Genomic DNA, 13,698 nt, shown 5'->3' with positions numbered 1-13,698 from the left:
GTTTAGTTCAATTCAGTTCAGTTCAGTTCAATTCAGTTCAGTTCAATTCAGTTCAGTTTAGTTCAGTTCAGTTCAGTTTTTTTCAGCGATAAAGAACAGAGCCTCACTCCCATTTCTTTGCGAAAATCCGGCGATTTGCGAACTGTACAAACAAACGTCTAACGATGGAGAAATGGGCAAAGAAGAACCTTCAGGATAAAACTAAATCAAAGGTATTTCCTTTCCATCTGTGTTTATTTTCTTCTTGTTTGTTTCAGATAGGTTTTAGGGTTTTTTGCACGAATTGAATGTGATATGTTTGGTTAGGCTTAGGGTTTAGTTTAATGGCTTAGGATTTAGTGTTCAATGACTACAATAATGATGTACGAACTAATTTGGGTTATATATGTGTAATTTACGGTTTATAACTTGCAATTTCTGGTGAAAGAAAAGTTTTGCGACTATTCACATATTATGAGTTTGCATCGCATTTCATAAAATGCGAACGAATAAACCTATCAACCCTGAATTAGGTAGTTGCATATCTTCAAATGAGATTACTATGATGATATGTGAATCTCTGTTCAGCAAATGGGATTTGCATATACTCACTTGCAAATACGATGATGATATGTGAACAGATTGTCTTAAAAAAAATATAGTCGCATATAGACAAATGCGATACCCAATACATTGAATGTGTTTCGCATTTAGGTTTCTATATCACATTTTTATGTAAATGCGAATAGTTTTCTTTCACATTTAGTGAATTGCAACACCATTTGTTATATGCGAATAGTTTATGTTTTGTCTAAAATGCAATTATATTCACTGAAATGCAAAATGCTTTCATTTTTATAGGGTCTAGTTGTCAAGATAAAAGCGGTAAAAGCGGATAGTGGTGTAAAATTTAAATATCATTGGGGCATGGGTTCAAAAGGCACAATAACTATAAGGGGTGACATTCAAGCGATGATTCACTTGCAAAATATATTGACGCATTCACAGATAAAAGCTTTCAAAAGCTGATGTTTCAGACATCTCATGGATTTGGATAATGTCGCCTTCTCTGGTGCCTTTGTCCATCGTTGTTAACTAGGGAGATTGAGCATGTTATATCCCTCCCTAGAGAAATGTGGTTTTCTATTGGAGGAGTTCAATTGAGATTTAGTGATTGAGAGTACGTACTAATATTTCTCTTGCAATTTGGTGGTTTAGAGGAGTTTACGAAGAGGATAATTAAGCTAAAGAAAACGGGAAATAATGAAGAAGTACTTCAAAGGGGTAGAACCCATAACTCACAATGACCTATTTTGAGTGTTCGGAAAAACTGATTGGAGCAAGGAGGATGACAGTTAAGCCTTTAGTATGGTGTTATTTTTCATACATCGTTGTTTGAGAAGAAATCTCATTTGGTGAATACAGATTGGATAGTGTTTATTGATTATCCAATATTGTTTAGATGTATCAGCACATCAGTGCCTTTTTTGTTATGCGGAATGATTGTTCCAGGGTTGACCGGATGGTTATGCAGAATGATGCTGACCAATGACAATTGCATGGATCTGGGGTACAAATATGAACCATTACATTTTGATGTAGTGAATGGATCCGTGACGAATGCTTATTTAAGACCTTGGAAGGATATTATGAGGGTATTCATGCCATTCAACATCAATAATGAACATTAGATATGTGGCAAACTAAATTTGGTGGAGGGCTATCTCCACATTTATGATAGCCTCCACACATATTATCCTAAAGAGAAGCTAGCAAAATTCTTAGAGCCTTTTCTATATTCCATTTTGAGGATCATGAAACAAGCCGTATACTTCCACCCAAGTGTAACACTTAATCCGATATTTAGTGGTGTATGGTAGCTAGAGTGACACAACAAGATTCGTTATCTAATGATTGTGGAGTATTTACGTGTATTTTTGCAAAAGTACTCATCTGAAGGCTATGAGTTTGACTTCACTGGAGCGGACGGTGTTTATTTTAGGAATCGTATATCTATATAGTTGTTTGATGGGACCCTTTTGGACTATTAATATTATGTGTACATTTTTGTTTATTATGATATATATAATACATGACTTTACATTGTTGAATTATACATTAAATCCATATATTACATTGAATGAAATTGAGTGAAATTGAGAGAAACCGAGTGAAATTGGAGAGAAATTGTCTGAAATTCCACACATACTTCGCATTTTGTGTGATGCAATTCACATTCTATAAAAATGTGATTCACATAATATCTTCTGTATCACATTTGATTTGTAATGTGAAGACATGTTTATATTTTTTCATATAGTTTCACATTTTAATAAATTGTGAATTGTATTTTATGTTTTGTATCGCATTTTTTGCAAAATGCGGATCAATGAAACAAAGTATACTCATATCAAAACTGAATGAAATTTGATGAAACATAGTCTAATCGCATTGAAACTAAGTGAAATAGGATGAAACATACTCTATTCGAATTGAAACTGAGTGAAATTATGTGAAACTATATGAAACATAATGAAATTGAGTGAAACTGGATGAAACATAGGTTTGATTTCATCAGTCGCGCTTTCGTCATTTATGCATTAATATGGCCTTTGGAAGACATAAGATATAAGTCATTTGAAGCTTTCCCTCCAACAGGCAAGTCCAAATTCAAATGTCTCTGCCTCAAGCTTCCACTATAAAAGGAAAGAACAAAGCTCATAAGTGACCCACTGTATAGAACTCCTTCTCACTAAAAGAAGAAATGGACCTCTTCTCTTGCATCAACACTCCCCCAACTCCTACTCCAGCATCACATTCAACTTCAAACAACTTATCAAAATCCGAAAAATCTAACACCGAAGTCGTGCTTAACTTTTCTTTGATCAAGGCAAATCTACCTTCTTGTTCATCTTCCAATTTGAAGCCCTTTCCTTTCTTCAAACACTCAGTTAACGATGCCACAATAGCACTAAAGTTTTATATAAAATTCTTATAAAAGGTGGCCAAACCATGAAAGCTCATAATATCACCAACATTCCTCATAGTCGGCCACTCCCGGATAGCTCTTACTTTCTCTTCATCAACTCGGATACTGTCTCCACTTACTACATACCCAAGAAACACAAAACTCTCCATCACAAAGTCACACTTCTTGGCATTAGAAAACAATTGGTTCTCTCTTAGCAAATCCAATACCACTCTTAAATGCTCAAAATGCTCTTCCAACTTCTTACTATGGATTTCCCGAATTAAACCACCACGAATTTCCCGATCACGGGTCGAAGTACTTGGTTCATTAACCTCATGAAGGTGCTAGGTGCATTTATCATTCAGAACGGCATCACTAACCACTCAAACAACCCATCCCGCATTTTAAACGTCGTCTTCCATTCATCCCTAACTCTAATTCGGATTTGGTGGTAGCCACTCCTAAAATCAATCTTTGAGAAGACCTTAGAACCACTAAGTTGGTCTAGCATATCGTCAAGTTGTGGTATGGGAAACTTGTACCGAATGGTGATCTTGTTGATGACTCTACTATCCACACACACATGCGCCATAAGCCATCCTTCTTAGGTATTAGCAAAGTCGAGACAACACAAAGACTCATGCTCTTTCTCATATACCCTATCTTCACTAACTCTTCCACTTTCTCCTATATGATCTCACTCTCCTTTGGGCTCATTCGGTAGTGAGGAAGACTAGGCAAGCTAGCCCCTGAAACTAAGTCGATATGGTGTTGAATTTCCCTTAGAGGTGGCAATCCGTGAGGTAACTCTTCCAAAAAGAGATCATTATATTCATCAAGCATATGCCCCACTTCTTCTAGTACTTCCCTCTCTTCCTCTTTCTCATCATGAGACTTCCCACTAGCCTTTACCACAACCACATAGACCATTTAACTTTCCTCACACTCGTTTATAAACACCTTGTGAGTAGGAAACACGATCAAATTAGCCTTCCTTTTAGTCTTAGGCTCTCCTACCATAGGTGTAAGTACGTATCGAATACATCCTTCACAAAGTGATAGGTACTCCTTCTTCCTGCATGGGTGGTATCACGATCGAATTGCCATGGATGTCCCAAAAGTAGATGGCATGCATCCATATCAACCACATCACAATATATCTCATCACTATACTCCTCTGTCTCAATAGGCACCTTACACCTTTGGGTCACCTTCATCTCTCCAACATTCTTGATCCTCCCCACACTATAGGGGCTTGGATTCACATTCATAGTCAACCCGAACTTCTTAGCCACTACATCACTAATAATGTTTTCTTGACTCCCACTATCAATGATCACGTTGCACCTTACTCCTTGCACAAGGTAATGGGTGCGAAAGAGTTAGTGCCTTTGGTCCTCCTCCACTCTATTGGAGACCAATAACCTCCTCACAACATGGATAGCCCGGTCATCCTCATAACCTCCATCATCCTAATCCTCAATCGGTTCACAAAACACATCATCTTCCTCTTCATAGTCCTCCTCATACCTCTCAACTACATTAGCACTTCTTCTCTTGGGGCATTAATTGGAATGGTGACCTGGTTCATTGCATCTAAAACACTTGAACAGAGTTGGCTTAGCATAAAGGTTATGTCCCCTAAGAGGTGGTGGCGCCCTAAAGGGCCTTACATCCCTACTAGGAGTTTTACCCATAATCGGAGCCTTGGTGCCACTCGATCTAGCAACGCACTTTCCTTTATCCGCTCCCTTGGAATCATCTCTTCCACCATAAGCGCCATCACTTCCCAATCTTCTATACCCATCATGTGTCCTCGCACTTAGTTTGAGACTCGGATTTTCAAAGTAAGGTTTCTAGCATCTTGAACTCGAATTAACATTTGCGTTCCGATTCTATGTTATATGGTATATCGTAGCCCTTCAAGATACCTTGAAGTATTTTGGGTTTCAGTTTCTGACAAATTAGCCCTTGCCAAAAGTTGCAAGAACTCCGAAGTATATTCATGTATGTTCCTTACACCTTATGAGCAATTCTGATATTAGATATAGATGTATTGCTCATAATCGGGTGGCAAGAACCATTCCCTCAACATCGACTTCATCTGCAACCAAGACCTTATCGGCTCCTTTCCTCCTCTTCTTCTCTCTTCCTTCATATGATCCCACCAAACCGAGGCTCCCCTCTTTAACTGATATGCCACCAATTGAAACTTTCTATCCTCAGGTATTCCCGCATAATCAAAGAATCTCTCTACTTCCAATAGCCACTCAAGGAACCCTTCTATGTCAAGCTCACTCCCAAATAAAGGTAAGTAAATTTTTAGTTTGAAGGCATCATCTTTATCCAAATCCCCTCATATCCACCTCTAACATTCACATTCTCCATGTAAGGGTCTTTCCCAAAATAATTTCTCCTTGCATGACCACTTACATCAACACTATTCACAATATTCCTATCTCTAGCATTCATATGCACATGGCCAACAACATCAATATCATTCACAATATTCCTATTTCTAGCATTCATATGCCCATGGCCAACATCATCAACATCATTATGGATACCTATGTTTCTAGCAATCCTATTAAGCTCAAAATCATCAAACATATCTACATCACTATCACTATCACTATCACTATCGACATTTTAGATAATAACGTGATTAGGACGCCTTACCTCATGAACCTGAGGGCCCATTTGTTGTTGCATGAGATTTCATATAGGGGGTGGCGTCGGATGTCGTTCGGGTTGAGTCCGAATGGCCTCTTCTTGCCTCCATTGAGGACCTCCAATGGGTTGTGGGTGAGTATTTCGGACCTCAAGCTTGAGTTCCTCAATGGAGAGAGCCAGCTCTCTCATACTTGCTTTATGCCTTTCATTTTGCTCTTGAAAAGCGTCACTCAAACTCTTCATGAAGGACTCTAGCTCTTCAAATCTCTTATTATTGGACTCCATAACTTCTTGTTGGGGACGTTGTTGAACCATTACCAAGAAGAAGTCTCCAGAAAGGAAAACGACTCGGCTCAGATACCAACTAATACATAATGAAATCGAGATGAGGATTTTAATCTTAAATCCACAAAGATCTTTCTCCTCAAGCATATGCTTGAAGGAGTTAATCTCAAATAAGATGAATAAAGCTCCCAATGGAGGCTAAAGATTTTAATTTCATAAAAGTTGTGTTTCATTACAAATAAAGAGGTTTATATACCTCCTCTTAGGTTAGGTAAAGATATTAAAATACCCCCACTATAGTTACAAATTAAGTAGGAGAGAATAGAAGTAGAATGAGATAAGTAGTGTAAATGGCAATAAGGGAAATAGGCCTAATGGCAAAATAGTAAATAAAGAGATGTCAGCCCTTGTCCCCTCTAATTTTAGCTCGGTGAAGAAGGTAACACAAATGACTTACACGCCGAGTCGCCTATCCCACATCGTGTGGGTGTGATTCTGCTTCTCCGTGGCTTTTCGTCTCCCTTCGCACGATTGCCGCACGCCAAGCCCAGTTGACACACCAAGTGGAAAGTGACACGGCGTGTCAATTTAGTTCTGCCATTTTCGTTGTTTCAACTCCTCTCGTCGGGTTCATGTTGGAGATGTCCGCTTCAGGAAAAAAAAATTATATATCATCACATAGATTGAGCTCATCGAATGATCAAGAAGTCATTTCTGAAAGAAAAAAAAAGACAATGAAATCAATCCTGAACGGAGTGTTTCTCATCGTTGTGCCAAAAACAGTTTCAAGCACCGTCTACTATTATTTTATTACGATCTATGATATTGAAGATGCGGATTAAATTTTGTTTGATATAATTCTAAATTGTAATTTATTATTTATATTGAGATGTATTTTTTTTTTTTCTATAAACGAAACAATTATTATTCTTTTAAAAAAAGAAATGATAACCGCCAGAGAAGTAGTAATCATATATTTGGGGTCAAAGTATGTGGATAGGAATAGGAGTAAATGAGAGTGGTAATGGGGCATTTTGTGTGAAAGTAGGTTGAAAAGTGTTAGGTCCATAAATGTGTGATTCACTATTCCAATTACAGGTTTTTGAACACATACATACTACCTTCTTTAATTACAGGATAAGATAGTCGTTGGTTGGGTAGTTCACAAAATCATTCGCAAATTCAATTCATTTTAATTTTCATTATGAATCATAATAATATCTTCATTAATATTAAGATGAATGATGTATAACTATCAAAATATATGTCTAACCAATTCCAATCTCCCTATAATTAAAGTGTCATTTGTCTTCATTCAATATCATCTTTTTTTAGATCAAACCTTCACTTTTCTAATTTAATTAACTATCATCACTTCTTATTTGTAGATATTAATATCAAAACTGCATTCTTGTATTTCTATAAAATGTAATTCTGCATTCTTATATTGCTATAAAATGTAATTCTGATTATTTAATAAGCATTTTCGCATACATAAACGAAACAGAAATGAATCATAAAGGAAAACAAATTGTTAGCGATATTTTATAAATATGTCCATTTCAACATTATCACGTGCATGTGATAAGAATGTAGGCATACCAGAGAAATTAATTCTCAATTAATATTGACGGTTAACTTTATGGATTTACGTGTCTAAACTTGAAATCTAATCGAAGCGGTTGGCTAGAGATGTAAGGATTGAAATATCTCTAGCGCCGTTAGCTAATGCGGATAAGTAAAAGACGGATAAATAATGGAAAATAAAAGTGTGAAAATTGAGTGGATACCTCTTCTGCGCATATTTCCGAATTGAAGGCCATTATTGTTGCAATTCAGATTGCTTGGGAAAAAGGATGGCACAAACTATGGGTGGAATGCGATTCGGTTTATGTGGTAAATTTGCTAAGGGAGCGCTCTCTAGTTGTTCCATGTGATCTGCGACAGGATTGGATTGCTTGTCTTCGGCATTATTCTTCTATGAAGCTAAAAGTTACTCATATTTTTCGCAGAGGAAATAGAATGGCTGATGCCTTGGCTAAATTTGGAGTCACAACGGATCATATAGATTGGTGGAATTCTGCACCAGCTTTTTTGCAATAGATTTATTTCTGATGATATGTCTTATTTAGAACAAATTCGATTCGCTTAATTTTTTTCCCCTGTATTTTTCCTCCTTTTAATAAAATTCGGATTTGGGTTTTTTTATTGGTTTTGTGGAGGTGCCAATCTAATTGGGATTTCCGCACTCCAATATTAACTTGTAACCCTATCTTTACTTAAAAATACGCGTGCATATGATGAATAATTATAATTGAAATCTCTATACCAACATATAGCTGAACAATTGCAAAATAAATCGTAAACAATTCAATGACATGTGTAGGAATCGAATTGCAATAATTACAATAAAGGAAATGAATTGAAAAATTCAAACGACAAACTCGGAGTCACAGTTGCCAATCTCAGTGACGCATTGATTACCGTCGGCTTAGGAGTCACGAACACCACGATCGATCGGCAAAGGATATGGGTGACTTTGTTTGCGGACTTCTGATTTGCATGGTATTTGAGTGGATGGAAAGTGGTAAAAGTAACTAAAGTTAGGGCTAGATTTGGGTTGGACATTAGATGACTCGTATGAGAGCTTTCGGAGATGGAATTAAGTAAATCAAAAGGCTAAAATTAAGTTCAAGAGGTCGGGAATGAGTTTAGGTAAAAGTCGAGGACAGAAACAAAATCTAAGTGGTCTGAAATGGGAGGTCGGACAGAATGTGAGAAAGCTGGGCAGTATGTGTGAAATAATTTGAGGCACAGAGATTAGCTCGTAAAATGACTTTTTTGAACACGGAATCATAAAAAACGAAAAGCTAAATTGAACTTGAGGAAGTCAGGAATGAATGTCTATAGGAGATCAAAAGCAAAAATGGACTTTAAATGGTCTAAAATGGAGCTGGAAAAATGGTGGACAGTAAAATGATTTCAGTGAACTTTTAATTGAGGAATTGGTGACTTTTGGAGTAGGAATTGGTAAATAAAGGTAAAGAACTTGAAAATAGGTTACTAAAGGATTAAATTGAAGTCAAAACGAACTTGAAAAGTGAAATTGAAGCTAGGACTATGACGAACAAAGCAAAAAGTTCTATATATATATATATATATATTACATTATTTTTCGGAATTTTCAGTTATTTTTACGGGCGGTCTTTCGGGAGCGGGGCGGGGTGAGGATCTCCACGGTTCGAGGATAGTAACACTCATCCACGTTCAAATTTAATCTTCGGAGCTAAAATTTCCTCCGCACCAAAAATTTTAGTTTTTCTCCGACCCCGTGGATTCAGATCGCCACAGTTTTTGCTTTTCTCCCGCAGGATTACCACCCCTATTTTGAATCCTACAAGGATTAGTGGATCCACTCTTTTATTCTTTTGTTTCTCTTTGCTTTTACCTTTCCCACTTTTTCTTTTCTCAAGGCTCAATATTCCATTCGTGATCAAGCTTTGATTCTATTTTTTATTCAAATATGGGTACACATCTTTTCTTTTTATCTACGTTTTTTCTTTTGAGTTCTTGTATATATATGTTTAAGAATTTAGTTTTCTCAAATCCTGAATTTATTGAGAAAACTTTGATTTGTTGAGCCATGAGGATTCTCTGATTATGCTAGGAATAGAAACTCTAAACTGTGTGTGCTTGAACTTTAACTCTTCCCTTTTCTTCCTTTTTATTATTTTTGTTTCGTTTATTTTTTATATTAAATTTTCTTTTATTTAAAAGCTCTAGCATGTAGGTTTTTAGTAATAAATGATTGACAAATTTAACTAAAATTTGAATTTGGAATTACCTATCTGGGATGCGGTCTTATTGCTGAAATGTTGTACTTAAATTTCTAGCTGCTTGCTCGTATTTTGACATCATTCGGTCTGATTCTAACTTGAGTGTGACCCTCGGTTTGCAGAAGTTAATTTACTTGGTTTGATGTGTCATGGAACCGATTGAACTAAAAGCTCGAACTAATAGTTAAGACCCAATCATAGATCTTATATTAATCTCCGACACACCCCCACACGCAAATACCCCTTGGGCTTGCAGGGTACACAACACATGCTCATCCCACCATGTGTTTTAATTCCACAAATTAATGAGGTTGCCGGGATTCGAACCCTCGACCGTTTGGTCCTAGAGGCTCTGATACTATGTCATGGAACCGATTTAACTAAAAGCTCGAACTAATAGTTAAGGCCTAATCATAGATCTTATATTAATCTCCGACGTGATGCACTCTTTTGGTTATGTGTTAAAGTGACATTATAGGTTCTAATGGCTTGTTTATTTATTTGCAGGATAGTGTCCTTACTCTTGGCCATGTTGTTGCACTTAATGAGACTTTGTTGCCTCCATATCCCTTGAGGAGTGATACTGAACTAGCCCGTCATCGGGAAACTTACCAATTTCCTAAGAATAAAAGAAGTTCGGTATTCCTTCATTGTTATGCGGGATGGAATGAGCTGGTGGGTCGCCTAGAACCAGGATATATCGATGTTTGGAATGCAGTTGGTATCTGGAACTTCATTCACCTGAAACTATGTGACATTAAACCTTATATGAGTATTCTTGAAGGTACCTTGAATTGATGGTCGCCGGTTTGCTCCTTTATTGTCTACCACTTTGAGGGATGTAGTTGCTTTGAGAGGACTACCCATCTTTGGAGAGGAGATCCCTAGCTGTATTGGGACATATGCCTTTTCCAGGGTGAAGGCAATTTCATCTAAGGAGGCTGGTGTTGGTCACGTGTAACGTAATAGGATTAGTTCCAAGGGGGGGTTAGGAACTAATATAACTTTTTCGCTTAATAATGCTGACTTAATTGAATGTTTGATAGTTTAACTTAGTTTCAGGTCCGCAAGGCTGAGTGTGGTATAAGACAGCTTTAATCAGATGCTGACTAGAGCTGTTTCAATTGTGAGTTGGGAAGTAACACTTAAGTCAGTTTCCAACTCAGCACTCAGATTACTCAGCTTCAGCTTGTACAAATTATTTACTGAGTAATTTTAAGCAAGCAACACATACATATATATCAAGAGAAAGGGTTAGAAGTTACTCAGCAGACTTATCCTGGTTCGGCCTCTCCGCCTACGTCCAGTCCCCGGAATCCCTCCGAGCTTTTTCAATCCTCTACTGAGCTCTTTAAAGGTAGAGCACAAACCTTTTACAATAGCAACTAAGTATGCAAGAGTACCGTCCTCTATTCGTCTACTCAATCCTATCTACCACTGAATACTATAACCGAGTATTCAGCTTCTCTCTACCACTGAGTACTATAACCGAGTACTCAGCTTCACTCTTCTAACCTTTTACAAATGATAAGAAGTTGTTTTTAATACAACAAAGAACACTTTAGATGACAGAATCAATCTAGACTTTTACACAATGATTGGAGTTTGGTGTAAGAGCTTGCTTTTTTCTTTTCAGATAGCTTCTATTTTGGATCTTTGACTTAGTGAAGATTTGCTTGTCTGTCTATATCTCTTGTATGTCTGTGTGTGATCCAAGTGATGATTTGGCCTATTTATAGCAATCCTTGGGTGCCAATGATTTGAATTCCGACATAGCCGTTGTGGGAAGAACGGTCTTCTTCGTCATCACGTGGTCAGCTTCCAGAGCTGCAGGCCAATCCTGTCTTCTGTTTTCACCAGGAGCTAGGTTTGTCAGATTCGTCTTTTTGCGCCAGGTTTGTCTTCTTGCGCCAGGTTTGTCTTCTAGCTAAAAGTCAGATGGTCCATGCATCTCGAAAAGGTCCTTAAGATGGATTTTCGAGGCTTTTGATTTGTTTCAGAAATTTGCCAGACATTGTCTTCCAAGTTGATGAATTATTGATGCTGACTTGATTACTACTCAGCTTGACTCAGCGGCTTTGCCTACAAGCTTTTCTGTAAAAGACATTTCCTTCGCAAAGCTGAGTTGTATTCCACTCAGCTTCTGTAGTGTGACTTGCTTATGCTGACTTTGTTCTGTCTTTCTTTTATAGACTTTCAGTTCATGTTCTCTTTAGTTAACTTACTCAACATTGAACAAACATATTAGTACAATTAAATCAAAGCACTTAAATTTAATTGTTTTAACCATGGGAATAATTTTGTCAAATCAAAATCATGTGGAAAGGTGTTTCAACAAACTCCCCCATTTTGATCTTAGCAAAAGTATTCAATTAAGGAACTCAGTGTTGAGCTTCCCCATGATAGTTGACCTTTTCTATTCTTTTGAAGTTACTCCCCTATAAGGGTTGGATCTCTAACTTAGTTTAACTTTAAACCTTCTATGATCTAATTGAGTGAGACTAAGGCTTGAATCCACTAACTTAGTTCAGTTCTAAACCTTCTAAGATTTAATCGAAAAGAGTCTAAGGTCAGCTTCAGAAGTAGGTCAATACTTGGAACATTTTGTCATTACTCAGTTAAGTTCAGATATCAGAGTTGAGGTATACTGAGTATATTTTACTTGTTGAATTTTTTATGTTCACAAGTTTTAATTTGTTGTTGTTCAATGAGTAGTTACATGAGACAGATCAGCACATAAACACAGCAAATAGTCATCGCATATATGAAGATAGTTTGTAGAATAGATGCTTATATATAGATAGTCAGCTTAACAAAGAAAAGATGCCATATAAGAAATACAAGTTTCAAGCTAAGTCTAGTTCTACTTCTTAATATTGGCTTGAACTTGGTTAGATTTGGCTTTGGGCTTGGCTGTTCTTTGTTGCTGAGTTTGATTGCCCGGGACAGCAGAAGTTGAGCCAAGGGGCTTCTGCTGAGTTTGACGTTGAGTTCCGTCAACTGGCTGCTTATCCTTCTCCCCCGTTTTGCCAGCATCACCAGGCGGAAGGGGAGGAGCATAGAATTGCCCCTGTTGAACAGCACGAGTCAGTATGGTGGAATACTGTTTCATATGACTCGTACTATCTTTAAGACCCTTAAAGACCTGCATGCCATCGGCCAAACTTGAAGAGGGGATTTTAATGTGTGCGCTGAGCATACTAAGTAAAAACTCAAATGACTTCCCAATCCAAGTAATGGAGTCCGTCATCCATGCATAGGATTGATAGTACATCCGAAGCAACGAAGAATCATACGAATGACGCTGAGCATTGATGTGCCGAACATGTGCAAGAGTTGATCGGGTGCAGTGCAGAATATCATTGGTCTTTACTTGGTCAGTGTCCATTTCTTCTTTGCTCAGGTTGAGTAGGCGAATGGCTTCACCAATCTGTTCAATGGAGCATTGAGAAGTGGAGGAGATAAGTTCATGAGCTCCGGTGAGCTCGGCGGTCAACTGAGTGAAGTGCTGAGTGACTTCAGCAGAAGTTGCCGATGATGAGTTCACAGCAGATAGGGCATTGATTTTCCCTTCAATTGAGTCCATGTGATTTACCATCAAGAGCTGAAGTTCCGCCAGCTTGACCATAAATTCTTGCTTGGGCTGCTGAGAGACCAAGGAAGTCATAACACTCATCAACTCCTTAAGACCTTTGAGTTCGGTCAAGAGTTGCGTGATGGAGGACAGTTGAGTTGGCTCAGCAGGAGGGGACTCACCATCATCGGCTTGAGACTGATGTATCTCTTGAAGTAGAGCTCGAGTTGAGTGGATGATTCTTCTTCCTGACTTAGAAGCATCCAAATACGCATAAGGATCATCAGCATTATTCTCAGGGGCCGCTGTCTGGTTAGCAGCAGGTGTTGGAGAAGTTTGGTGCTGCCCAAAAGTAGAAGTGCCAGCGTGGTCAGTAGTTG

The sequence above is a fragment of the Euphorbia lathyris genome, chromosome 1, assembly GCF_963576675.1.
Source record: "Euphorbia lathyris chromosome 1, ddEupLath1.1, whole genome shotgun sequence".
NCBI lineage: Eukaryota > Viridiplantae > Streptophyta > Magnoliopsida > Malpighiales > Euphorbiaceae > Euphorbia > Euphorbia lathyris.
The sequence above is the reverse complement of the archived record's forward strand: the minus strand, read 5'-3'. Positions refer to the sequence as shown.